This window comes from Castanea sativa, chromosome 11 (assembly GCF_040712315.1).
Source record: "Castanea sativa cultivar Marrone di Chiusa Pesio chromosome 11, ASM4071231v1".
Taxonomy (NCBI): Eukaryota; Viridiplantae; Streptophyta; class Magnoliopsida; order Fagales; family Fagaceae; genus Castanea; species Castanea sativa.
In genome coordinates, this window is record NC_134023.1 from 15,028,833 (window position 1) to 15,056,080 (window position 27,248).

A 27,248-nucleotide genomic window follows, 5' to 3' on the forward strand; every position below is an offset into this window, starting at 1 on the left:
CCCGCAGGAGAAAAGGGATTTCAGGTCTGACAGATATCACAATAATAAGCCGAGGAGAGATTACTCCGGGCAGCATGGCTCGGTAACTCCTCAGGCTGTTATTACTGTATTCTGAGAGCTAGTACACCAACTGTTAGAGAAGGTTCGTAAGGAACCCTACTTTAGATGGCCTAGCAAGATGGCGAGGGACCCTGCGAAGCAGAATCAGAATCTGTTTTGCCAGTACCACCAGGACGTGGGTCATACCACTGAGAATTGTTAGACCCTCTGGAACCACTTGGAGCAGCTCGTTAGCGAGGGGAAGTTGAAGTAGCATCTGTACCAACCTAACGAGCAAGGCAGTCAGTCTGGCTTGAATAATTAGAAGAATAATTCATCTCGGCCGTCCTTGGGAATGATAAATGTGATCTTCGCTGCACCTGGCAGGACCGGTTCATGTCCAACTAGAGTGATGGCAGTCTCACACATCCAGGCCGAGGATTCAGGCGCCAAGTCGAAGAGGTTAAAGGTGAATGTGTCGGTCTTGGGATTTTCAAAGGAGGATAATGTTGGGACCATCCAACCCCATGACGACGCCCTGGTGGTCACTCTGAGGATAGGGAATTACGATGTAAAAAAGGTGATGATTGACCAGGGCAGCGGGGCAGATATTATGTACCCTGACTTATTTAAGGGGCTAAAGTTGAAATTGGAGGATCTTACTCCTTACGACTCGTCGTTGATAAGTTTTGAAGGGAAGGTCGTTATACCAAAGGGACAGATTCGGTTACCCGTGCAATCTGGCTCGGAAACGGTTGAGGTGGATTTTATTGTGGTCGATGTATATTCCCCGTACACTGCCATCCTTGCTAGGCCCTGGCTGCACGCTTTGGGAGCCGTCTCCTCCACCTTGCATGTTAAAGTAAAATTCCCTTCGGGGGAATACATTGAAGACATTTCGGGCAGCCAATCAGTGGCCAGGCAATGCATATTGGCTGCAGTACTACATCAGGCTGAAGCGGAGTCCTCGGCCTCGGCTGTTGACTTGTAGCAATTAACAACTCTGGATGCGCCCGACGCAGTGATAGCAGAGGAAGCCACATCTGAAGACCTAGAGAAGTTTCTGATAGCAGATGATCCTGAAAGGTTCTTTCAAGTCGGCGTACGTTTACTGTACCAGGAGAAGATGAAGTTGTTGGAGTTTTTGAAGGACAACATCGATGTCTTTGCTTGGGACCCCTATGAGGCTCCGGGGATAAACCCAAGCTTCATTTGTCACCATTTGAATGTCAACCCTGCTATTGTTCCTAGAAGGCAACCACCTCGGCGTTCCTCCAAGGAGCACTCTGAGGCTGTTAAAAAGGAAGTGCTCAAGCTCAAGAGGGCTGGGGCTATAAAGGAAATTTTCTACTCAGAGTGGTTGGCACATACAGTCATGGTGAAAAAGAAGAACCAAAAGTGGAGAGTATGTGTGGACTTTACAGATTTAAACAAAGCTAGCCCAGAAGACTCGTTCCCTATGCCACGCATCGATCAGCTTGTGGATGCCACGGCTGGACATCCTCGGATGAGCTTTTTGGATGCCTTCCAGGGTTATCATCAAATTCCATTGGCGGCGGAGGATCAGGAGAAGACTGCTTTTCTTACTCCAACAGGGAACTATCACTACAAGGTTATGCCATTTAGATTAAAGAATGCTGGGGCTACTTACCAAAGGATGATGACCAGAATGTTTGAATTTCAACTTAGAAAGACTATTGAGATATACGTGGATGATATGGTGGTGAAGAGTAAAACAATACCTTCACACGTGAAAGATTTGGATGATACCTTTCAAGTACTTAGAAAGTACAAGCTGCGCCTTAACGCCTCAAAGTATTCTTTTGGCATGGGTTCTGGAAAGTTCTTAGGTTATATGGTTACCCACAGAGGGATAGAAGTGAACCCAGTACAAGTCAGGGCCATTCAAGGCTTATAACCACCTCGGAATCCAAAAGAAGTTCAGAAGTTGACCGGAATGATTGCTGCTCTCAGCAGGTTTATCTCTCGGTCAGCTGACAGGTGCAGGCCTTTCTTCCAACTATTGAACAAATAGAAAGGGTTCCAATGGTTCGAGGACTGCGTTGTGGCCTTCTAGCAACTTAAGGAATATCTTTCCCAGCCACCCATTATGTCTCGGCCAGAGGTAGATGAGACCCTGTTTGCATATATGGCAGTGGCCGTCCACGCGGTCAGCTTAGTCTTCATAAGGAACGACGGTGGGGTGCAGAGACCGGTTTACTACGTTAGTAAATCTTTGAATGAAGCCGAGGTGTGTTACCTACTTTTGGAAAAGGCACTTCTAGCCGTAGTTCATGCCACTCAGAAGCTTCCTCACTCTTTCCAGTCCCACACCGTTGTAGTTTTGACCCAACTGCCTCTCAAGTCAGTGTTGTGCAGTGCTGACTACTCGGGGAGGGTGGCTAAATGGGGAACTATTCTGGGAGCCTTTGATATCAAATACATGCCACATACCTCGGTAAAGGGCCAAGTTCTCGTAGATTTGGTGGCGGAGTTTGCTGAACCATTGTTGGAAGAAATTATGAAGGAAGCACACATGGATGAAAAATCAGTTGGCATGATCAAGGACATGGGACCTCCGATTTGGAAAGTGTCCGTTGATGGGGCAACTAACTAGAGAGGGTCTAGTGTCGGACTTGTTCTGGTATCCCCTGAGGGAATTGTCTTTGAAAAATCTTTGAGATTGGCGTTCTCAGCTACCAATAATGAGGTCGAGTATGAACTAGTCTTGGTCGGCATGAACATGGTACATAGGATGGGCGGAAAGGAAGTTCATATGTTCTTGGATTCTCAATTAGTGGTCGGCCACGTGGCAGGGACCATGGAGGCTAGGGATCCAAGAATGCAAGAATACTTGACCCAAGTCAAACGGTTACGATCTAAGTTTGATTCCTTTATCCTTTCTCATGTTTCTAGAAGTGGAAATACACATGCAGATTCGTTGGCTACCTTAGCGACATCCTCGGCTCAGCGTTTGCCTAGGATAATCCTCGTCGAAGATTTGCTAGAGCCAACTCTTACCACTACTTGTGCAGCCCGTATCCATCTGATAAGGCCTGGACCTAGTTGGATTGATCCTGTAATATCTTTTTTGAAAAATGACGTTCTTCCCGAGGACAAGTCTGAGGCAGATAAGATCCGTCGAAAGGCACCGCATTTCTGATTGTCCGAGGATCAGAAACTGTATAAACGCTCCTTCTCCGGACCATACTTGTTATGCGTGCACCCCGAATCAACGGAGGCGCTTTTGGAAGAATTGCATGAGGGAATTAGTGGAAGCCATACCGGGGGAAGGTCCTTAGCCCATAGGGCCCTGACTCAGGGATATTGGTGGCCCAATATGCGGAGGGAAGCTCAGGACTATGCAAGAAAGTATGACCAGTGCCAAAGGTTTGCTCCTAACATTCGTCAGCCTGGGGGAGTCCTTAATCCTCCGTCCAGTCCTTGGCCTTTCGCTCAATGGGGATTAGACATAGTAGGGCCGTTTTCGAGGGCTGTAGGAAACAAGAGGTGGCTACTCGTGGGAACCGACTACTTCACTAAGTGGGTCCAGGCTGAGCCTTTAGCAAATATTAGGGACATCGACTCCAAGAAGTTCATTTGGAAGAATATCATCACTAGGTTTGGAGTACCACGCACACTCATTTCGGACAATGGCGTTCAATTTGATAGTAAAGCTTTTACGAAGTATTGTAGTGATATGGGCATCGCAAACAAATACTTTATCCCAGCTTATCCTCAGGGAAACGGGCAGGTTGAGGCCGTTAACAAGGTGATAGTCAGTGGACTCAAGAAGAGGCTGGATGACGCGAAGGGTAGATGGGTAGAAGAACTACCACATGTTTTGTGGACGTATCGAACTACACTGTGTAGATCCACTGGAGAAACACCGTTCTCTATGACCTACGAGGCCGAGGCAGTAATACCTCTAGAATCTGGTTTCCCAACCCTAAGGACGAGTTCTTTTAGTCTAGAAGATAATGACGGCCTCCTGGAGAAAAGCCTTGATTTGGTTGAGGAACGGCGAGAAGCTGCTATGGTCCAAATGGCTTATTATCAACAGAAGCTTAAACGAGGGTATGACGCCCACGTAAAGCTAAGGCCGCTAGCGCCCGGGATCTGGTGTTAAGAAAGGTTGTGGGTACCGCTAAAAACCCAGCTTAGGGAAAGCTAGGACCAAATTGGGAAGGACCATATCGGATTATTTATGTAGCAGGCATAGGGTCATATTGACTAGTTGATCTAGATGAAAAAGTTGTACAACGCTCGTGGAATGTAAACAACCTTCGAAGGTATTATTATTAATAAAAGGCACTTTTGTCGTTCGTGGTTTAAATTATGAATGCATATGGGCTTACAAATTACAACTTCTAAAATATCAAACAGAAACTTGGTAATGCATGGTCCTCGGATCACATACCTTGTGGAAATTGATATGTTCTAAAATATCAAACAGAAACTTGGTAATGCATGGTCCTCGGACCACATACCTTGCGGAAATTGATGTGTTCTAATTGATATATTATTAAGTATTGTATAGAAACTCGGTCAGGGATAGTCCTTGGACCACATATCTTGTATAAATTGAGGTCTTATGATTTGTTACAAATTCTTCAGCATCAAGCAGAAAGTTGGTAATATAAGGACCTCGGACCCTATATCTTGGCGAAATTAACGTCTCAAGTTATAAATTCTAAGTATCACATTGATATGCGCGGCTGGCAAAAGTCTATATCGTGTTATTATGGAGATTTTGATGAAGTATTCTTGATTACTTCATGCCTCAAGTCGAATTCTAAGTTAGTTTTTTAAGTGTTATCATTGCGTCGCATAGGTTATGCTTTCAAGTTGTAATCTGTAAAGCACAAGTTAAGCATGTTTACTATTGTTTAAAGTTATGATAGTTTAGCTATTGGAAGTGGAGTTAGTTGTTCCATTCATTCCTTCTTTGTGTGTTAATGAGAGCTCTTATGGTAAAAACAGAAATAAAACAAATGCAATTCAAGTAAAGACCAAACAAGACAGATTTTTATTAATTGTTTTTGATATACATTACAAGGAAAACCTTAGTTACGAAGAAAAACGAAGTCCTAGGTTCGGCCCTAAGCTTTTAGAGGGGGGTCTTGCTGAGAAGTACTAGTGGCCTTAGTGCTTTTTAACTCCATCTCAAAGGAAGAAAGGACTTGTTTTCCTTTGTTTGCTGTAGTTGATGGAAGGATGATGGGCTCAATGCTTTAACTTAGGTCCTTCTCAGCACCTCCACCCTGTTCCTTCTCTTTATTGGAACTTGTAGGTTCTGTAGGATCTGGAATGGGCTCTAGGATCGTTGGAGGGAGCACAGAAAGAGTCGTCTCAGGGGCAAGAGTGACAGTAGGAGGCTCTTCTATCTCCTGTATGTCCACGGGAAGCCAGGTGTTCTCGGGCTTCCTCAACTCAGAAGTTGAAGGAATCCTTGCTGCGGTTAAGGCTTCCCCCCAAACCTGCTGGCAGTATTCTCGGCACAGAGCCGCAAATTCTTCTGTCAGTTGGTATTCTGTGGCCGCCACCCCTTCGTTGTAAGCAGCCTTCTTTGTGGCCTCCAGCATACCCTTGAAGGTACGAGCTTCGTCCTTCATCTTCGCAAGCTCCTTCTCAAAGTCAGAGCACTCCTGTTGAGCTTTGGATAGCTCTTCATCCTTTTGATGAAGAAGCTTGCACTGCCCCTCCACTTGGGTCCTCATGGTTCTCAAGCTAGCCTTGGCGCCGTCTCTTTCTCTTTTTAGATTCGCCAGCTGAGAGGTGAGTTTATCTTTTTCTGCAAGGGCCTGGCCTAGGGACTTCTTGGTCTCCATTCAAATCTCCTGTTCCATTCCAGCCCTTTTCCAAGAATCCTCCACAAACTTCTCGGCAGCAAAAACTTCCTAGATGGCCTGTAGCAGAATGCCAAGGGGTCAGACGCATAAAAATATCTCATAACAGTTAGATACAATGAAAAAGAATTGAAGATAAGGTTCGAAACTTACCAGGGCCAAGTCCCCTTTCAAAGAAAGGAACAGATAAGGCTGGCTCATTTTCTCCAAGGCCTCCATGTCCTTGGGCAGAAGAAGGGGACGTTCCAACGCATCGGCCAGGTGGAGGGCATGGCCTTGTTGGAACGCCCTAATGTTGGACTGGCAAGAGATTGGTGCCTCGTCCAGTTTCAGCTCGAGAGACCAGGTAGCCGGTGCTCGGCGCACTTCGGCCAGGTCCCTTATCTCCCCGCTTTCTATTGAAAGAGCACGTCCCTTGCCTTTGTCCAGTTTCTACTGTTGGGTTTGCTGTTGCTCTTGTTTTAGCTTCTTCTGCTTTTCACCACCAACCTCTTCGGCCTCTCCCTTCCTCTTCTTCTGGGCTCCTCGACGAGAGGCTTAGGATCGGTTGGAGGAGGAGGTGGTGGCAAGGACGGAGGAACTTGAGACCCCCCTACTCCTTTTTTGGTGACTCTTTCGCCCCTCTTATGCATAAGTCCTTTAAGCACGTCCATCTCTTCCTCATCGGAGCTGGTGTCGGGGCGTGCAACTATCAAGCCTGCTATCTCGGAGGCCTCGACGGGCTCGTCCTCCTCGTCAAAGAGTACGATGAATGGGTTTCCTCGGGGTCTTTCGATGTCCTCGAGCAAAAACTGGTCTATCTCCTCGTCCAACGAGTGCGACGAGGACACTTGGTCCTCAAGGGCGGCGGTCGTCTGAGAGTGCGCCGAGAGAGGGATTGCGGCAATACGCCACGTGTACAAGATGGTGTTGGGTTTGTTAGGAATATCATGGTTAGTGAGAAAGTGCGGCCTTGCTACGTTTATCCTCCTGCGTCGTCTGTCCCCCGCGATAATCGCGTTTTCTATCTCTTGGAAGTCCGAGGATATGGGGTCGTATCCTAATATTAAATGAGCCGCTCTTACTTGCAAGTTTTCATTCACAAAGACTTCTGAACGGAGAACGCGGTTTAGGTCGGCTACATTACAATGGCTCAGGCATGGGCGCACGTGCTATTTATCTGCGAGAAAAGACACCCAAGAAGACAAGTATGGTCAGATCTGTAATGAATGCGAAAAATCGGAAGCAGTAGCGTACAATAAGAAATAAAACATTTAAAGGTGTTGAGATTGAATCATGGGGTAGAGAAATTAACTCCTAAGGAGTCACACCTGGATCTCCCCATACGACTGGGCAGTAAGGGCCGCCGTGCCAGTTGCCTGAGGCGATAAGGTAGTCTTCCTTCATGCCTTTGTTGGACTTAGGCAGACAGGAAATCAACCTAACTACACTAGACCGCGACTTAATGTAATAACCTACGTTCTTAAGTTTGTGGCATTCGTACATGAAGGCAACATTGTGCCATGTGAAGTTCAAGCCCATCTGCTTATTTAGAGCGTCGACACTTCCTAAGACCCTAAATACATTGGGTGTACATTGGTTTGGGCATAACCTATGATTGCGAGGGTATTCCCTAGTTACACTTCTCATAGGGAGGGTCATCCCACCTTCTATGAAGGCAATCATAGGGATAATAACCTCTCCCGTTTTCCTAGAACCACCTACGGCTTCTGCTGGGCAATATTCTAAGCCTATGTCACTGGAAATCTGGTATTTGGCCCTAAAGCCTTCCATCCTAGCGGCGGTATCTACTAAGCACATAAACCTACCCATCTAGGAGAAAAGAAAAGGCAAATTTTGAGAGGATAAGTAGTTAAGAAGGGAGCCGAGGACAGAATCCGAGAAGAAAGGAGTAAAGAAAGCAAGAACTTACGAGATTTGGTTATGCGAGTTTCCACGGGTTTCTGGAGAGAAAAGGCGATGATTGATACTTTAATGTGATTGAATTCTGAAGAAATGAATGAAGGCGTAGGTTTCCAAGCGTTTCGACGTGCGGGAGGCGGCCTCGAAATTGGATTTGTCCCGCTCAAATTTTCAGGGGGCGACCTAAACCATTAGATGTTCATCTCACCGTTGAACGTGGGGAACAGGGTGTAACTTACGGCCATAAATGTGCGCGTTCCGGGATTTGAAGCCCCAAATGGCATTTTCTAAGAAACGAAAGGACCTCTACACACGTGGTGGTGTATGAAATGTGTGGGAGGTATTCTGGTCAGATCAAAACTCTATTTTTCTCCTCGGATGAGGAAAAATAAAGTTTTGAGGGGCTATTGTGGGGAGTAAAAGGACCTGAGTAAGTATTTGGGCCTTGGGCTTTATTGACGGGTGTCAGTTCGTTTTTAATTAAAAGCCTTTAGGATTACAAGTCGGCCCACAGAGCGAAAGTCTGAGGATCCGTCCGAGGACGAATGTCCCCTCGGACAGACCCGCGATGACCCTGGGATTTGCCAAGGAGATTAGAGGCAGAGTTCTAGAAAAAATATTGGTTAAGAGAGGGATCCAAGTACCCTCTAGACGCAACGATGTGAGAGAAATATCTCAGGAAAAGCCTGTCACTTCCACATTAAAGACCTGCACCTACCTCCCTGGCCGCATTAATGGAGAAATGACCCTTGAACAGTGGAATTCAACTTTCCTGCTATTATTTAAGGACTTCAAGAAGGAACTAGAAGGGAGGAGAGTATCTAAGGATAAGATTTTTGCGACACGTGGACGAAAGAGGGAAGAAGAAGAAGTATTTAAGAAGAGAAAAGAGGAAAGAGAAGGAGGGGGGGATCAATCAGTTAGCTGAAAAAGAACTAAGAACTGTAATTTTTAGCATAAAAGACAAGCAATACACAAATCGTCTTCGGCTCACGTCCGAGGAGGATCCTTTGTCATATTTGTCTATCATTTGCAAAGATTGTGGCATTTTAGCCTGCTTATCAAGTTTCCAGTACCCCTAAACTAGGTTTCAAATCCACACTCTGCAAATCTTATTATTTAAGGCTCATTGGGCCTGAGCCCACGTTTGTCTTTGGGTCCGAGTATAATTGTGCACTTACATAACTGACCTTATAAACTCTAACCAAACATACACTTATTCTAATTGCATTTTAAGCCACTTTTTTTTTGGGGACATTTTAAGCCACTTTTATTTGGCTTCTATCCCTTATTAGTAATGGAAGGATTTCAGGAAATTCGTAACATCCCAAAATATGAAAAGTAAAATGATCTCCCAATGTTTTTGTGCTTATTTTCTAGTAGTTTATTTGTTAATGGTGAAAATAAAAGGTTAATATGAGCAGGGGCGAAGCTAGCAATTTTTGTTTGGGGGGCCAAATTACGACGCTAATATATTTATCAAGACAACTTCCACACACATTGACATATATATACACACATATATATACACACACTTTTGTTATTTGATAAGTTTTATATATACACACATCCAATAGGTCCACAAAAAAAAAAAAAAAAGAGTTTAGTATTTTCAATCAAAATTATTTTTACGGCGATCTTTCATAAAATAAAATTCATTTTTTCCATTTTCGTAGTCAAATTCTTAAAATGTTTCATTTTAAATAAAAATTACCAAATTTTATGCTAACGTAAGTAAAAAATCTTTCAATTGAATTAATGAAATTTTCAAAAACATGAATGATCCAAAACTAAATTAGGAATAAGATAGGCTCTAAACATATTTATCAAACAACTAAATTTTAACCCATTATATGGCAACTAAAGACACATTTCATGTGTATTTTGATCCATAAATTGTTTTTAATAAGTTAATGACTTGTTAATTGTCACATAATGGGTTGAAAAAGATAGATTCAGTTGGAAGTTTGATATCAAATTTTATCAAATACTTAACCCTACAATAAAAGCACATTTTACCATCAAAAATAGAATTGCCAAAAATAAAGTTATATCTATAACTATTAAACTAATTATTTTGTTTAAGAGCATTGTTGAACTAATTCAAAAATTTAGAGGGGCCAACTTTGATTTTTGTAGACTAAATTAGGCTTACGCATAGAAATAATTGTGTATATATATATTCTTTAAAATTTTCAAATCCCCCCCTCCCTTGTACATGCCTCCGCCCATTAACATGAGATTAAAAGTCAAATTTATCAGTATGTGGCTCTGCTATCAGACTTTTCAGTATGTGGGCCCTTAACTTCATTATTGTACTTCGAGCAGCTAGACTATTTCGTTTCTCCTGAACCATCAACCATTCTGAGTTACCATCTACTTTTCAATCTCGTGTTATCCAGCGAATTTCCATTTCCAAAGTATGGCTGTTGCTCTACTTTCTGCTATCGTGGAGCGGCTTGGTTCTTTAATTTCTTCGGAGTTCAAGTTGACTGTAACTGTGAAGGAAGAAGTCCAAAAGCTTCAAACCAAATTCCGTACCATTCAGGCAGTGCTCAATGATGCTGAGAAGAGGCAGCTGAAGGAGGAAGCTGTGAAGCTTTGGTTTGATAAGCTCCAAGGTGTATCGTATGAGATCGACGACGCGTTGGATGAGTGGAACACTGTCATGATCAAAGCAGAGATTGAGAAACAAGAAAAAGAATTCGAAAAAAAAAAAAGAAAAAGCTGAAACTAGTAATGCTAAGAAGAGGAAGGTATATGGTCCCTCATCTCCAACTTCAATTTCTCAGTTCCTAATCTTTTACCACATCGTGATATTGCTCATAAGATACAAGAACTTAACGAAAAATTAGATGAGATTTACAAAGAGAGGGAGACGTACGGGTTTGAATTGAGTAGCCCCATTGAAGAAGTAGTTGAGAGACCAAAAACTACTTCTTATGTTGATGTGTCTGAAATTCTTGGTCGTGATAAGGTTAAAAATGATCTAGTGAGCACCCTATTGGGCAAGGGTATTGAAAAAGATAAACACCCCCATGTAATCTCATTGGTGGGCATGGGCGGTATTGGAAAAACTACTCTTGCCCAATTAGCCTACAATGATCAGGAGGTGCAAACTCATTTTGAGATAAAAGTGTGGGTTTGTGTTTCGGATCCTTTCGATCAGTGCAAGGTTGCCAAAGAAATCCTTGAATCTATTGAATGTCAATCCTCCAACTTGACTGCATTGCAAAGTCTACTAGATAGAATTTGTGATAAAGTTGGGGGAAAGAAGTTTTTTCTTGTCTTTGATGATGTGTGGACTAAAGACTTTGCAATGTGGAAGCCATTCAGAGATGCACTCAAAAATTGTGGTTCTCAAAGTAGTAGAATTCTAGTCACCACACGTAAAGACCAAGTTGCGAAGATGATGGAAAGTGCAAATACGATCAAGTTGGAGGACTTGTCTGAGGAAGATTGTTGGTTGGTGTTTAGTAAAATAGCATTTTTTTGATAAGGATCCTCAGCAATGTGAGCAACTAGAAGACTTTGGCAAACAAATATCAAAGAAGTGCAAAGGTTTGCCCCTTGCTGCAAAGACACTGGGGAGTCTCATGCGCTTTAAGAAAAGTAGAGAAGAATGGAGGAATGTTTTGAGTAACAATTTGTGGGAATTAGAAGATGCTGAAAGAGGTCTTTTTGCACCATTGTTACTGAGTTATTTTGATTTGTCATCACCACTGAAACGGTGTTTCTCATATTGTGCTATCTTTCTGAAAGACCATCTCTTTGATGTTGATGAGTTGGTATATACGTGGACAGCACACGGGTTTGTTGAGTCAAAGGAAAATATGGAGGTGGAAATCATGGCACGAGAATACTTTGAAATTTTAGTCATTCGCTCTTTCTTCCAAGAATGCAGGGAATATTTACATATTTTCAAGAGGTACAAAATGCATGATATAGTGCATGACTTTGCACAGTCAATTACTGAAGCTCGCCATTTGGGATATTCAACAAGATCCCTATTTCCTCCATCTACTGATAGATCCAAAAATCTACGCACTGTCATCTTTTTTAGTCATAATGATTATAACATGTCCAATTTAGTCCAGAATTTTAGCCATTTACGAGTATTAACTTTGCAATTAAGAATGGAACTTCCGGATACAATAGGAAATTTAATACATTTAAGATATCTTGATTTGCATGGGTACGAAATGCCTTCATCTCGTAACAAATGGGTGTTGCCTGAAATTATATGTAATCTATGCAATTTACAATTTTTGAAGCTTAAGTGTGATCCTATGTCTCAGCCTAGAATATTACCGCAGGGGATAGGTAAATTAATTAACTTAAGACTTCTTATTGGATATAATTTAGTGATTCCAAGAGGGATTGGAAGATTGACTTCTCTTAGAACATTAAAAGGTGTCCTCATAAGTGATGAGGATAGTGAAGGATGTAAATTTGAAGAATTAAAAAATTTAACTCACCTTCGTGATTTGTCTCTATTTTTTAAAGAGGATATTCTGATTGCCTTAGCTCCAAATAATAGAAGAATTGAGAGTAAAGTATCAATTTTAAATGCGTTAGAGCCACCTCAAGACTTGGAGAAGTTACGCATTTGTTGGTACCAGGGCAGCACAATGTCTCCTATTTGGTTGGCGTCTTTAACCAATTTGAAAGAGCTTTATCTTGCTTTCGCCACAGAGTTAATGAGTTTGCCTCCATTGGGGAAGATTCTGTGCCTCGAATCATTAACTATAGAGGATGTGAGGAGTTCGAAAAAAGTGGGAGTTGAATTTTTGGGAATAGAATCTGAAAACAAGAAAGAAGACATAAAAATATTCCCAAATTTGAAATATCTCAAATTTGATGGTTTGTACAAGTGGGAAGAATGGATTGGAGGAATGAGAGAAGGAGGAAAAGAAGACGAAGACTGTATTATTATAATGCCACATCTTCAAAAGTTGATAATTCGCAACTGTGAAAACTTAAAGTCGTTGCGGAATTTCCTGCGTACAACTCCATTGAAGGAATTGGAGATCCTTTTCTGTCCAATTATCGAGAAACGTTGCCGAGGAGAGTACTGGCACAACATTTCTCACATCCCAATCATCAAATTAACTGCATTTCCGTGGTAACTCCTTCTTCTTCTTCTTCTTCTTCTTCTTCTTTTATTTTGAAAACAAATACTATCAATTAAATATGCTCATTTTCTGGTTAAAATTCCCACGGAAAATAAATTACTAATAACCTAGATTGACGAATTTAACATATTCTCCTAAAAATTTGAGTTAGCGAGGTTTATTGTTGTTGCTTAGATTCAACTGTATTGTGGTGTATCCAAAATTGCTTGATGGGTTCAATAAAATTTCACAAATAATTTTAAAGTAAAAGGTTGGAATTTTAGATAGACTAATCAAATGAATAGAGTCACCAAATTTTAACTCATTTGCATTTAAAAGTAAACAACTAAATTCAAATACCTACCTCTTTCTATTTCATTTGCAGTTTAATATGTATATGGGTCTTGCTCATTTTCTTGATTTCGGTACACTAACAAAAAAACATGAAAATTCCCTAGAGACATGAATTTTTTAGGAATCCTAAAGAATCTTGAAATTCTGAGAATGAGGCTTTCAAACAATAACAGCTTACAGAAAAAAACAATCCAATTATTCCAAAATCCCTTATCAAATACATAACAAAATACAAACTTCCAAAACCTAATCGCCGATCCATGGGCAAACCCTAGAGAAAGTAAATTACTTTGGTAACATTGTCTAAGGTTGAGAATAGATTCGATCATTACAAAAGTCGGTGTGATCATAGCTAAAGAAATCCTAAATCTAAATCTAAATCTAATCGCAATAGCAAACCTAAGAGATTTTGAAAATCAAGCCGCTGAGATCTTCGTTGAATCAGAAACAATCTCAAATCGCCGATGGGAAACAGAGAAAATTAGGGTTTGAATTTTGAAAAGTAAGAGAGAGAGAGAGAGAGAGAGCTGAAAAGTAAGAGTGGCGGTGTCTATTTATAGTGGAAATAGAGTTGCCCTTCCGACCATTGTTATTATATTAATTCGAAATTTTTTTTTTTTTTTTTTTTTGGGTTCCTTAACGAATAAGGCAAGCTTTTTCCTAACATTACTTTATTTAAAATTAAGAAAAAGCTCACGTTTTTATTTGAGGCAACTAATTAAAGTAAAAACCCAATGTAAAAGTAGGCTATCTAATTAAATTTAAATATATGTGTGTGGAATTTAATAATTAAAAAAGTAACAATGTTTTTATTATATTTTTTAATGTGAGGTTTCTTAATTAAATCTATGATTATGTTGAATTTAATTATTTTTTAAGACGACAACATTTGTTATGTCATACTGTTTGATTCAATCATGTATTTGAATTTATTTCATAATGTAATACACGTATGTATTGTAAATTTGTAGTTTAATGTTACTCATAATTAAAAAGGAGTAATGCTAGGATAAAAAAATTTTTACAAATTTTTTTTCAAATTGTTGATGTAATGAGTGGTTATTAGTACATGAAAAAAAATTATGTTAATAGTGAACTTAAGTGAAAATTAATATGAAATTAACCACATCAACTGTTTGTAATTTAAAATGTTATAAAGTAGTTTGTGGCTGTAACATTACTCATTGCAAAACTCTCTCTCTCTCCCTCTCAATTCATTTCAAGTTCAATAATTTATCTTTTCTAACTTATCCCATTAAGTTGGGATGAGATTAGATTTGTAAGAACAACATTTCACCATCAATTATAGATTTATAGTTTTAGTTAATCAGACACTTTTGATAAAGAACACCAATTCACCAATTTCTAATAATGTCTGAAAGGCACAACCCATATCTCCACAAATATTTGGCCGGGATAACTTTGTATAGTAATACAATTCAAAGAAACACTCATGGTTCACCCAAAAAAAAAAAAAAAGAGGAAGGAAAAAAAAAGTTTCTTTCTGTGCCCCAAAGCATTCAATAAACAGAATTTAAAAATAGAGTCAGAGGAAGTTTCTTTGGATGGCTTAGGCATGGCAATGAAGAATTAGAATTGCCACAATTATAAGAGTCACTTGGTAGTGCTTCTTTGGCACTTAAAGCGATGTAAAGGGTCAAAAGGAGTGTGAACCAATGATTTGAGAAAAAAGATGGCTCAAGTCACTGTAGAATGGACAAATTTATTCAAGTTTACCACACCATGTACTTAAAATGTGCAACTGTGGAGTTGATTTAATGAAAAGGTTTTGCATGTAGATGTTATGAAATGCAATGTAGTGTCTGTTTGGCATGATTAATTTTGCCAACTTATTTTACTATTCAGTTTATTTTTGCTACTATTTATGAGTCCTACTGCACTTTTTGGTATTATTCATGAGTTCCATTATATTATTTCAACTAACTTTTACCTTTATTTATAGTACTTTTAGCAAAAAACTTTTCAGTTTTTGTAAATTAAGCGGATCCCAAATAAACTTGTAGTTTACTATGAAATCCAATGTAAGGAAAAAAAAAAAAGAATCATCGAATGTGACAAAAGTATGTTTTTAAGTGATGTTGGTACTACTCAATGTAATAATGGAACTGTCAAATTTGAGAGAGAAAAAAAATAGGATACTACTGAATGTGATAAAAGTAGAGTCAAATGTGATGTTGGTACTGTCTAATGTGATTATAGAACCATCAAATGTGAGAAAAAAAAATAAAGGAACCATTAAATGTGACAACAGTACTGTCAAATGTGATGTTGGTACTATCGAATGTGACAATAGAACCATCAAATGTGAGAAAAAAAAAAGAACCACTAAATGTGACGAAAGAACTGTCAAATGTGATGTTAGAACTATACAATGTGAGAATGAAACCATAAAATGTGATGAAAAGAAAGTGAACCATCAAATGTGACAAAAGTTCTGTCAAATGTGATGCTGGAACTGCACAATGTGAGGATGAAATTGTCAAATGTTAGAAAATAAAATAAGAAAACCACCAAATGTGACAAAAGAACTATCATATGTGATGTTAGAACTACACAATGTGAAAATGGAACTTGATAATGCTTGAAAATCGGTAGGCTGAATACTCCAGGCTTCAACGGCAGGTGGATGACTTGAAAAGAAAGAAAGAAACTATTAAAAGTGATTGGGGTTAACCAGCCAAGGATTTTCTGACGGTTAAGTTAGTTTCTCTCTAGAACTCAGGTATTGTAAGTGTTTGAATAGTGAAAAACGTACCTTGGGCTGATGGGGTTAGGTCCCTTTTATAGAGAGTTCTTGAGTGGGTCTACTTGTTAGGCCCCACTACCATTGTGGGAGATTTGTGGGCTTAGTGGGAGAGTTAGAGTGGATTTCGGGGAACTCACCTCTATTTCTCGAAATAGTGGAACGTGGTCCAATTACTTTGTATTTGTAGAAAATCATCTGAAATTTGCTAAGTGTTGAATGGTCGTTCATGCCTTCTTGTGTCATGGATGACCAAATTACTCTGGACAATCATTGAACCCTTGGACAAAGCTTATTCATTTCTTGTGGTACTTTTTACTTGATTCCCTTTCTCATGAACTAACTTGGACGTGGTTTGGTCATGGACAAATGGAGTGTGATTACGCTCACCATCGGAATTGTCAAATGTGAGAAAAAAAAAAAGGGAATTATCGAATGTGACAAAAGAGCTGTCACATTTGATGTTGGAATTGTATAATATGAGGATGAAACCGTGAAATGTGAGAAAAAAAAGTAAAAGAACCACCAAATGTGACAAAAGAATTAGCATATGTGATGTTGAAACTATATAATATGAGGATAGAATCGTTAAATGTGAAGTTTTGGTAACCTGGTACAACAGGTTACCTACTAGTGGGTACCGTACCTCCTTTTGGGGGTATGGTAGAATTACCCTATATATATATATATATATATATATATATATATATTTGTGTGTATGTGTGTGTGTTTTTCTCTAAATAGATAAGTATATTCAGTAAAAACCTTCTTTATTTTGTAAATGCAAAACTTTTATTTTGTTTTAGAGAATTAGAGATGTGGATATTATATTTTTTATTTGGGAAAAATGCTCACACACAGGGACGGAGGCATTCATTGACCAAGGGGGGCAGTGGCCCCCCCTAATTTAAAAAAAAAATTATATATATATGCATTAATTTTAGCAATTTTGTTCTATAAAATTACATTTTACCCTATTAACAATATTATTGAATCTTTTTAGAGTAACGTTAAAGATACAAACTTATTTACAATATTTTTATAAACTGTTGAGGTACAAATTCTTATTGGTTCGCATCTGGGTTTATTACTTGCATAACTTTTTTACTTATCAATAATCACTCACTATATCATCAATATACTTCTAGCACTTTTCTCATTTTAAAGGCCATTAAAATTTTATAGATCTAAAATCTAAAACAACATATACTAGCCCAAAAACATTTGTGCAACAACAAAAATCACCAATAGCAAAGCTAAAACAAATTAAGTCTAATTAACTAATTTTACTCAAATAAATAATTGCCCTTTAAAAAGTTTTAAATAGAATAATTTTGTCTTTACCTAGCAAATGCACACATTAAAAATTAAAAAAAAAAAAAACCTCCACAACTAAGAAGCTGCCAAACTAGAGGTCAAAGTCGCCCCCCTTAACTTAAAATCTTGGCTCCATCCCTGCTCACACACCCTCTGAACTTTAGGAATAGTGGCCAAAACACCCCCTCAACTTTTATGTTGGCCAATTTACTTCTTAAATATTCCACAATTGTCAAATCAACACATCAGTTAGTTTAACATTAAAACACTAACGGAAGTGACACATGACACTCACGTGCACTCTTAAAAAAAAAAAAAACAGTCCCAATTTCAATTTATTTATTTTTTCGAGATAAAAAATAGATCAGTCCCAAAAATTTGAATGTGACAGAGAGAAATGAACATACTGGTAGAGAGGAGAGAGAAAGAGGCAGTAGAACTAGAGCCACAGCGGCATGGCATGTCAGCGCCTAGTTCTTTATCCCGCCATTGTCTCGCCATTTGTATCCTGAAGGTGCCTTGGTGGGTTCAGAACAAGCTGACTCGTTTTGTTGATCCGTGGCACATTTTTATTTTTTATGTTTTCTTAGTGTCAAAGGCAATTGTGTCTTTTGATAGGTTCCATTTTCCTTCATATATACACTTTCCCAAAGATTTCTCTCCTATACCAACACATATTTGTCCATCAAGCATCAACCCATTATTTTATTCATTACAATAGTTAATATGATGCCAAAAATTACATCGATTCCTATTGTTATATAACTTGGTAATCTATTCCCTAATATCAAATAAAAAAGTAGCAAAAGCCAAAAGAGAATCAAGAGAAGAGATTAAAAAGAGATGTTTTTGATGGGTCGCTCAGACGAGTTGGGTTTTTGTGATCGATCCCAACATCAACCAAAATTTTTTCCAAAGAGAATCAAAACAAGCTTTTTTTTAAATTTTTTTTTATCACATGGTTCTATCGCCTCTCTCTCTACTCTTTACCGGTTAGACCAAGGTCTGTCTGTCTCTCTTCTTTCTTCTTTCTAATGTGTTTTAGATTCTTAGGATTGTGTGGTTTTAAATTTCACGTGAGTCTCACATGCCATTTCTGTTAATGTTTTAAAGTTAGACTAACTAATGTATTGATTTAATAGTTATAGAATGTTTAAGGAGTAAATTGGTCAATATAAAAGTTCAAAAGGTGTCCTAGCCACTACTTCAAAGATTAGGGGTTGTGTGAGCATTTTTCCTTCTTTATTTTTTACTTTTAGAAAAATGGACATATGCAGATTTCAATATTAGGAGCAAGAGATTCTTATTGCGGTTGTCATCCAAGAAAAATAATATACTTCTTTTGTTTTTATTATTGTTTGTATATTTCATATATTGTCTTGTATAAGTTAAGGTATTTAAAATGGTGTTATTATTTAAATTATTTTGATTGGTTAAATTTTATATGTTTTATAAATTTTAAAACTATTATTAAACCAAAATATCCTAATTTAAAATATTTTTTAGATTGATGTATAACGTTTAAAGAATATTATTTTTGATCAATATGATTTAAAATTAAAAGATCGTTTATAACTTACAAACCAGTTGGATGAGAAAAAAAAATCTATTTATGTAAAAACTAACTTCACATAAATATTTTCGTTATATATGTTAGATAATGTGATAGACATATATATGTGTGTATATACTATAATATCATATGAGTTATTTTTTTCTGTTTTAAATTTTTTCCTCAGGTTCGAGCTACGAGGTTAGCAGCATGTTGTAATTATTTCTTTAAAAAAAAAAAAAAAACCTCATATATTTAGGTTGCCTCCCTAATAAAAATTCCAATTTGAAGGACAAAAAGTTATGCCCAATGCGTATCACATTCTTACCCTTGCATTACATAATCAAGTTCACAACTACTTCTTCTCACCAAAAAAAAAAAAAAAAAAGGTTTACAACTAGTATATCACATGTTTTTTCTTTGGAGATTTTTTTTAGCATCTTATATATTGTAGTTTGTATTTTCTTTTTCTTTTTTTGTAAAAAGTTTTAGTTTGTACTTTTTTATTTTAGAAATAAATCAGAAGATTTATTAATTAGAAAATTGGCATTTCAGCCTAAGTTGTCCGTTTGGATAAAATTAAACTAAAGTAAATTACCTTTTAAATCTTGGATATTTGAGTATGTGTTTATTTGGTACCCCAAAATTTTGTATTTTGTTTTCATTTATGAAAATGTGGACCCATTTGCTGAATCTAAATTTAGGAAGAAAAAAAAAAAAAAACTCATTTTCACTTGTGCCTTTGTTTGACACCTGTTTTGAATACATGTTTTGAGAACAAAAACCAAAAATACTGCATTTGGCTTTTGGTTTTTATTTTTGAAAAAAAAAAAAAAAACACTTTTCTCACTTACACACGAGTCTCAATTAGGGTGGAATGGCTTGAACAAGAGAGACGACAAATAGAGAAAGATGAGAGATCAGTTTGAGAGAAATGAGAGACCAAGAGAGATAAGAGCAGCTTTGTGAAGGATTTCAATGAGTTATATTCTTCCAAAAAAAGCTGTTGGCTTATTAATTCTATTTACAACAAAACCTGTCTTGAGTGAGAGAGGTCATAGAGGTGAGTCCCATTAGTTTTTAGTTTTATCACGAGAATGCCACTAAGCCCATTTTTGCTTTAAATGAAAATGTTAAAAAATTATTTTAATTTATGTTTTCATACCCACATTTTTTGATCTTGTAACTGAAAAGTAAGAACAAAAGTAAACTGAAACAAGTTTTTGCTGGGTCCCACAGAAAATAGGAAATGAAAACAAAATTCGCCCCAAAAATGTGATGTTTAATGGAATTAATAGGAAAAATATGTTAGAACTTTTAAATGAACTATTTTTTAGAAACTTCGAGGTTTAAATGAAATGTTTTGGAAGTATAAGGTTAAATGGAACATAAAACTTTATGGTTTAGAAAGTAATTTACCCGTTATCTAATTTGTGAAGCAGTAAATTGGCAACTACAATGTATCAGTGACTCAAGATGCTCAAGAACAGTTGGTAAAAGCATGGTCTCTCTTTCATAAAGTGAGAAATCTAGAAATAGTTAGGGCTTTGGCTTTAAGAAGAGTTTTGATATATTATAAAGGTTTCCATTGTATTATTTTTTATGGAGATTGAAAGCAATATTGTATAGAGGCACTTTTTTTGAGAAAAATTACTACCAAGGTTGGGAGCTTGAATGATATCATGAGTTTAAAGGCTAGTTTTGAGGAGTGTAATTTTTGTTGGGTAAAAGGATGGATTGTAACTTAGCAATCCAAGCTCTTGCAAAATGGAAAGTAATTGTAGGTTTTCTAGAAGTCTGAATAAATCTAATTTATCATGTGTTCTATTTCAAGTCTTGTTGTATGATGCCAATGGCAGAGCTAGGGAGGGGCAAGATGGGGGGGCCATGGCCACCTTAATTTTTTCAAAAATTTGAATATTATAGCTTAAAATTCACATGCCAAATTAAAGACAATCTTAAATTTAACCTACCGAGCCCCCCTAGGATTTTGAGGAAAAAGAACATAATCTAGCTTAATCCCTCCTAGGACTAAATTTGACCTCCTCAAAATTGAAATCTGGCTCAAAAATAACCTCCAACAAAATTAATACAAAAAAATTAGCTAAAAATAATAGCATTTGGCCCATTCTTTTGCCCATAATCCCTCCAAATTTCCAAATACAAATATCAAATTTGGACTACTCTTCAATTACAGGGAAAAAAATTCCTTTAATAAGCTAATTAGTTCAGAGAAAAAATAATAGCAAAAATTTAAGCAATTTAATTTGTATGGAAAGCTAACAAAAGCAAAATCTAATTTTGATTCTAATTGAATTTTTTCTAAGTTTTAGTTATATATATATATAACCTAATTAGTAATGGATTGCACATAGTCATGTTATTACATAAATGACTTATAAATTTGAATTATTTTTAGTTACACAAAAAAAAAGATTCATAATTATGAAATCATTCGAACTCTCTCTTCGTCTAATCTATGTATATAATAATAGGTGAAGCTGAGAGAATTATGTACAAAAACCAAAAAGTCTAGAATAAATAAATTGTAATACAAATGTGCTTCACAATAATTTTAAAAAATGAACAATTTACATTTTATATCTAATAACATCTTTACAAATTTTTTTATTATAGAGTTGATATATCATTAGGTTTTTTATGGTTTATTTACGTAGAACTCTTCATTTTCTACACTGAATTAATGCACTTGGCACAAAAATTATAAAACTTAGATTAGATGGGACACATGCTGACCCCTTCTATATTACTGTTTGTCGATATCGTACTCCTGGCCCTTGCATAGCCAATTCTAAAAATGCAAGTCATTTTTATGAGGAGGGAGGACACGTGTATTACGTTATGGGCTCTCTAAATAAATATGAGTTTCTTAATATGATACTTGTTACCTTATACATGGTACTCTATTGTCTAGGTCTGGGAACAATTCCCTGGATCTTGAGCATAGAGCACTACCCAACAAGATATATAGCTGTGGGAGGAGGAGTAACAACATTTATCAATTGGGGATCAACCTTTTTGATTCGTGTGATTCCCAAAAAAGTTGGTGACAAACATAAGGATTTGTGTATGTTTAAACATTAAAGTTATGTTTAAACATAATCATATTATCTAATTAACTCCAAAATAATTTTTCTCTAACTCTAATGCTTAAAATTTGTTATATATTATATAAAACACCATTATTCAAAACTGTTAAATTCTAATCCAAATTCTAATTCTTTAATTATTGCTGCAATTTAATTCTTTAATTTTGTGGACTAAGTGCATTTTCACTTGTTTTTATATTCTCTAAGTTTATTGGCATAATGTTTGGTCTTCTTGCGGCACTAAGACTTGGGAAGAAAATGTTGTTGCTATTTTCATTGTCTCCATTATGATTGCAATAGTACTTTATATGGAATAGAGTTAGATACATCATTAGGTTTTTTATGGTTTATTTACATTGGACTCTTCATTTTCTACACTGAATTAATGCACTTGACACAGAAATTAGAACACTTAGATTAGATGGGACACATGCGGACCCCTTCTATATTACTGTTTGTCAATATCGTACTCCGAGCCCTAGCATAGCCAATTGTAAAAATGTAAGTCATTTTTATGAGGAGGGAGGACACATGTATTATGATATGGGCTGTCTAAATAAATATGAGTTTCTTAATGTGATACTTGTTACCATATACATGGTATCTATTCTCCAAGTTTGGTTACAATTCCCGAGATCTTGAGCATAGAGCACTACCCAACAAGATATAGAACTATTGGTGGAGGATTAACAACATGTATCAATTGGGGATCAACCTTTTTGATTCACGTGATTCCTAAAAAAGTTGGTGACAAACATAAGCATTTGTGTATGTTTAAACATTACTATCTATTTGCAGTTATGTTTAAACATAATCATATTATCTAATTAACTCCAAAATATTTTTTCTCTAATTCTAATGCTTAAAATTTGTTATATATAATATAAAACACCATTATTCAAAACTGTTAAATTCTAATCCAAAATCTAATTCTTTAATTATTGCTGCAATTTAATTCTTTAATTTTGAGGACTAAGTGCATTTTCACTTGTTTTTATATTCACTAAGTTTATTGGCATAATGTTTGGTCTTCTTGCGGCACTAAGACTTGGGAAGAAAATGTTGTTGCTATTTTCATTGTCTCCATTATGATTGCAATAGTACTTTATATGGAATAGAGTTAGATACATCATTAGGTTTTTTTTATGGTTTATTTAGATTGGACTCTTCATTTTCTACACTGAATTAATGCACTTGACACAAAAATTAAAAAACTTAGATTAAATGGGACACATGTTGACCCCTTCTATATTACTGTTTGTCAATATCATACTCCGCGCTCCTGTATAGCCAATTCTACATATGTAAGTCATTTTTATGAGGAGGGAGGACACGTGTATTACGATATGGGCTGTCTAAATAAATATGAGTTTCTTAATGTGATACTTGTTACCATATGCATTGGATTTTGAGCATAGAGCACTACCCAACAAGATATACAGTCGTGGGTGGAGGAGTAACAACATGTATCAATTGGGGATCAAATTTTTTGATTTGCGTGATTCCCAAAAAAGTTGGTGACAAACATAAGCATTTTTGTATGTTTAAACATAATTATATTACCATTTTATCTGGTAACTTGTTGAAGATAAGTTGGTAATACTTGAGAAAATTTGTGGATCTAAGAATCCAGCAGACATGTTAACTAAGGGTGTCACTATTGAGAAGCTGAAGTTGGTTGCAGCTACAATTGGCCTTTTAGCTTGAGGACAGGAGAATGAGTTGCAGGGGGTGAGGGATTGTTTTCTGGAAGATAGCGGCTGATGTTGGTGATTGAACTAGTCTCCAAGTGGGAGATTTGTTGGGTTTTGTGGAGCCTAGTTGTGTTTGATCCAGTTGATGACCCGACCCGAATAATGTTGTGTGGTTTTTTTAATGGGAGATTTTCTGAGACTTAGTCCATTGAGCAGAGACTTAGGCCGACAAGCCCAAGCCAGAGCTCCTGGGAAATTTTTTTTGGCCTGTTTGTAGTCCATTGTGAATTTTGTGCATAGGATATAGAAAAACGTTATTTTGGTGATTAGAGTTTTTTTGTTGTGGTTTTGTGAGAGAGAAAAAGACTGTAACCGCACTTTGTATTTTTCCCTGATAATAGTGAAATCCTTGCAACTCTGTGAACGTAAACAAATTGCCGAACCACGTAAATACTGACTTGTGCGTGTGATTAATTTTTCTTTGGTGTGTGTTTTCTCTATTTTTTGTTTCTCACAGGTTGGGAATTTCGTGGCAATTCCCTACAACTAGTATTAGAGCCTAGGGTTAGGTTTGAGTGGGAGCAATGGTAGAGGAAGCAGGAAAGGCATCTGGAATAGAAAAGTTTGATGGCATAGACTTTGCGTATTGGAGGATGCAGATTGAAGATTATCTCTATGTGAAGAAATTGCATCTGCCTCTTTTGGGGACAAAACCTGCGACTATGAAGGATGAAGAATGGGCTTTTCTTAATAGACAGGTACTGGGAGTTATCAAGTTAATGCTATCTAGGTCTGTTGGGTTACACGTGTGAGTAAAGTTCCACATTGAATAGAGATGAGAAGAATGAGTAATTAATATAACATAATTGAGCACATATCCATTGGGTTTAGGCCTTTTGAGTTAAAACGTGTCTCTATATGTTATATTAATTACTCAAGGAAGCTCCCCAAAATGTTTATCCCCCCGACAAATGGTATCAAAGCCCATGGTGGTGTGCGGCGAAAGTGGTGAGGTGTTCATGGTCCCCACTCAGCGAGGACAGAGAAAGCCTAAACAGCCCACACACAAAGATCCTAGAGAAGAAAAAAAAAGCCCAACAAAGGAATATTGCTAATGGTGCTAAATAACGGTGTGATGCGAGGTTCCTATGGACATGGACGTGCGGAGTTCCCATGGATGTGCGTGCGGGTTTGACACGTGGTTCTCATAGATGGCATACGAGAAACCCATGGATGATGCGTTGATGAAGTGAAAAGCCCATTAGGCAAGAGGGAGTGAGTAGTACTTGTTCATGGCCCACAGAGAGGTCTTAAAAACCATAGAGAGGCAGATTCACACGTGAGGGGGAGATTGTTGGGTTACACGTGTGAGTGAAGTCCCACATTAAATAAAGATGAGAAGAATGAGTAGTTAATATAACATAATTGAGCACATATCCATTGGGTTTAGGCCTTTTGAGTTAAAACGTGTCTCTATATGTTATATTAATTACTCAAGGAAGCTCTCCAAAGTGTTTATGCCCCCGACATACTGCCTGATGATGGTATGGTGTTATGTTTTCCTCCTTCGCGATTTGATAATTTGGGAGAACATTTGGATAGGAAATGTGCCTGTTATAGGCCAGAAAAGGAAGAGGGTTACATGTTATGATAACCATATATGTGAGAGAGCAGCACATCAAACTTTGAAGTGCCCTGCTTCTACCATACCTGCTGTTGGAGCTTGAATATCATCCAATCCCACTTTATTTTGTAACTTTGTTCACCCGCAGGGGGAGTAGAGAAAAACAGTAAACCAAAGTCTTTACCTTGGGTATGTAGCTATATTTATTTTCATTATGTAGTAACAACATTACATTGTTTTATCCTCAATGTTCATAATAACAAGAATTTCTAAGAGGAAGGTTAATCACATTAGCACATTGACCAGTATGGCAGTCCCAAAGCCGAATTGTCCCGTCACTGCTACCTGAACAAAGCTTATTGCATCTTAGAGGAAGTGCAATTCCGTTGACTGCCTGTTATCAAAAAACTCATAAATATGGTTTTTCAAAAACAACTTGCTCTATCTAGGATATAATTTCTATAAACCAACAATATCTTTTGGTCTTCTATCAATTGTCATTTATGAATCCCATTGTAAAAATAGCAGTGAAGCATATAATGCTCCATGTTCTTATTCAGGAACAAATCAAATTTCTATAATCTAGATATCATGAATGGGCTATATTAATATTCAAATGATGAAACAACTAATTAGGCTAGCCTAGGCCAAGTTTAATCGCCGATCCATGGGCAAACCCTAGAGAAAGTAAATTACTTTGGTAACATTGTCTAAGGCTGAGAATAGATTCGATCATTACAAAAGTCGGTGCTATCATAGCTAAAGAAATTCTAAATCTAAATCTAATCGCAATAGCAAACCTGAGAGATTTTGAAAATCGAGCCGCCGAGATCTTCGTTCAATCAGAAACAATCTCAAATCGCCGATGGGAAACAGAGAAAATTAGGGTTTGAATTTTGAAAAGTAAGAGAGAGAGAGAGAGAGAGAGAGAGAGAGAGAGAGAGAGAGTGCTGAAAAGTAAGAGTCTATTTATAATGGAAATAAGGTTGCCCTTCCGATTCCTTAAAAAAAAAAAAAAAGGTTACCCTTCTGACCGTTGGTATTATATTAATTCGAAAATCTTTTTTTTTTTTTTTTTTTGTGTGTTGAGAAGGTCAAAAATCCTAATTGGGCAGTATAAAAAGCTATAAGCCAATGTTTTTTTTTTTTTTTTTTTGGTTCCTTAATAAATAAGGCAAGCTTTTTTTTAACATTACTTTATATAAAATTAAGAAAAAGCTCACGTTTTTATTTGAGGCAACTAATTAAAGTAAAAGTCCAATGTAAAAGTAGACTATCTAATTAAATTTAAATATATGTGTGTAGAATTTAATAATTAAAAAAAGTAACAATGTTTCTATTATATTGTTTAATGTGAGGTTCCTTAATTAAATTTATGATTAGTTGAATTTAATTATTTTTCAAGACGACAACATTTGTTATGTCATATTGTTTGATTCAATCATGTATTTGAATTTATTTCATAATGTAATACACGTATGTATTGTAAATTTGTAGTTTAATGTTACTCATAATTAAAAAGGAGTAATGCTAGGATACAAAAATTTTTACAAATTCTTTTTTAAATTGTTGATGTAATGAGTGATTATTAGTACATGAAAAAATTGATGTTAATAGTGAACTTAAGTGAAAATTAATATGAAATTAACCACATCAACTGTTTGAAATTAAAAATGTTATAAAGTAGTTTGTGGCTGTAACATTACTCATTGCAAAACTCTCTCTCTCTCCCTCTCAATTCATTTCAAGTTCAATAATTTATATTTTCTAACTTTTCCCATTAAGTTGGGTTGAGATTAGATTTGTAAGAACAACAATTTCACCATCAATGTTAATTAGACACTTTTGATAAAGAACACCAATTCACCAATTTCTGATAATGTTTGAAAGGCACAGCCCATATCTCCACAAATATTTGGCCGGAATAAC

General features: G+C 36.9%; 2 pseudogenes; one reads left to right on the top strand and one right to left on the bottom strand.

Moving 5' to 3' along the window:
* The window catches only part of LOC142617287 (zinc finger CCCH domain-containing protein 48-like), a 73,972-nt pseudogene extending 47,754 nt beyond the window's left edge, over positions 1-26,218 (bottom strand).
* On the top strand, positions 10,019-12,919 carry LOC142616126 (putative disease resistance protein RGA3; annotated as a pseudogene).
* Positions 26,219-27,248: the final 1,030 nt, after the last annotated feature.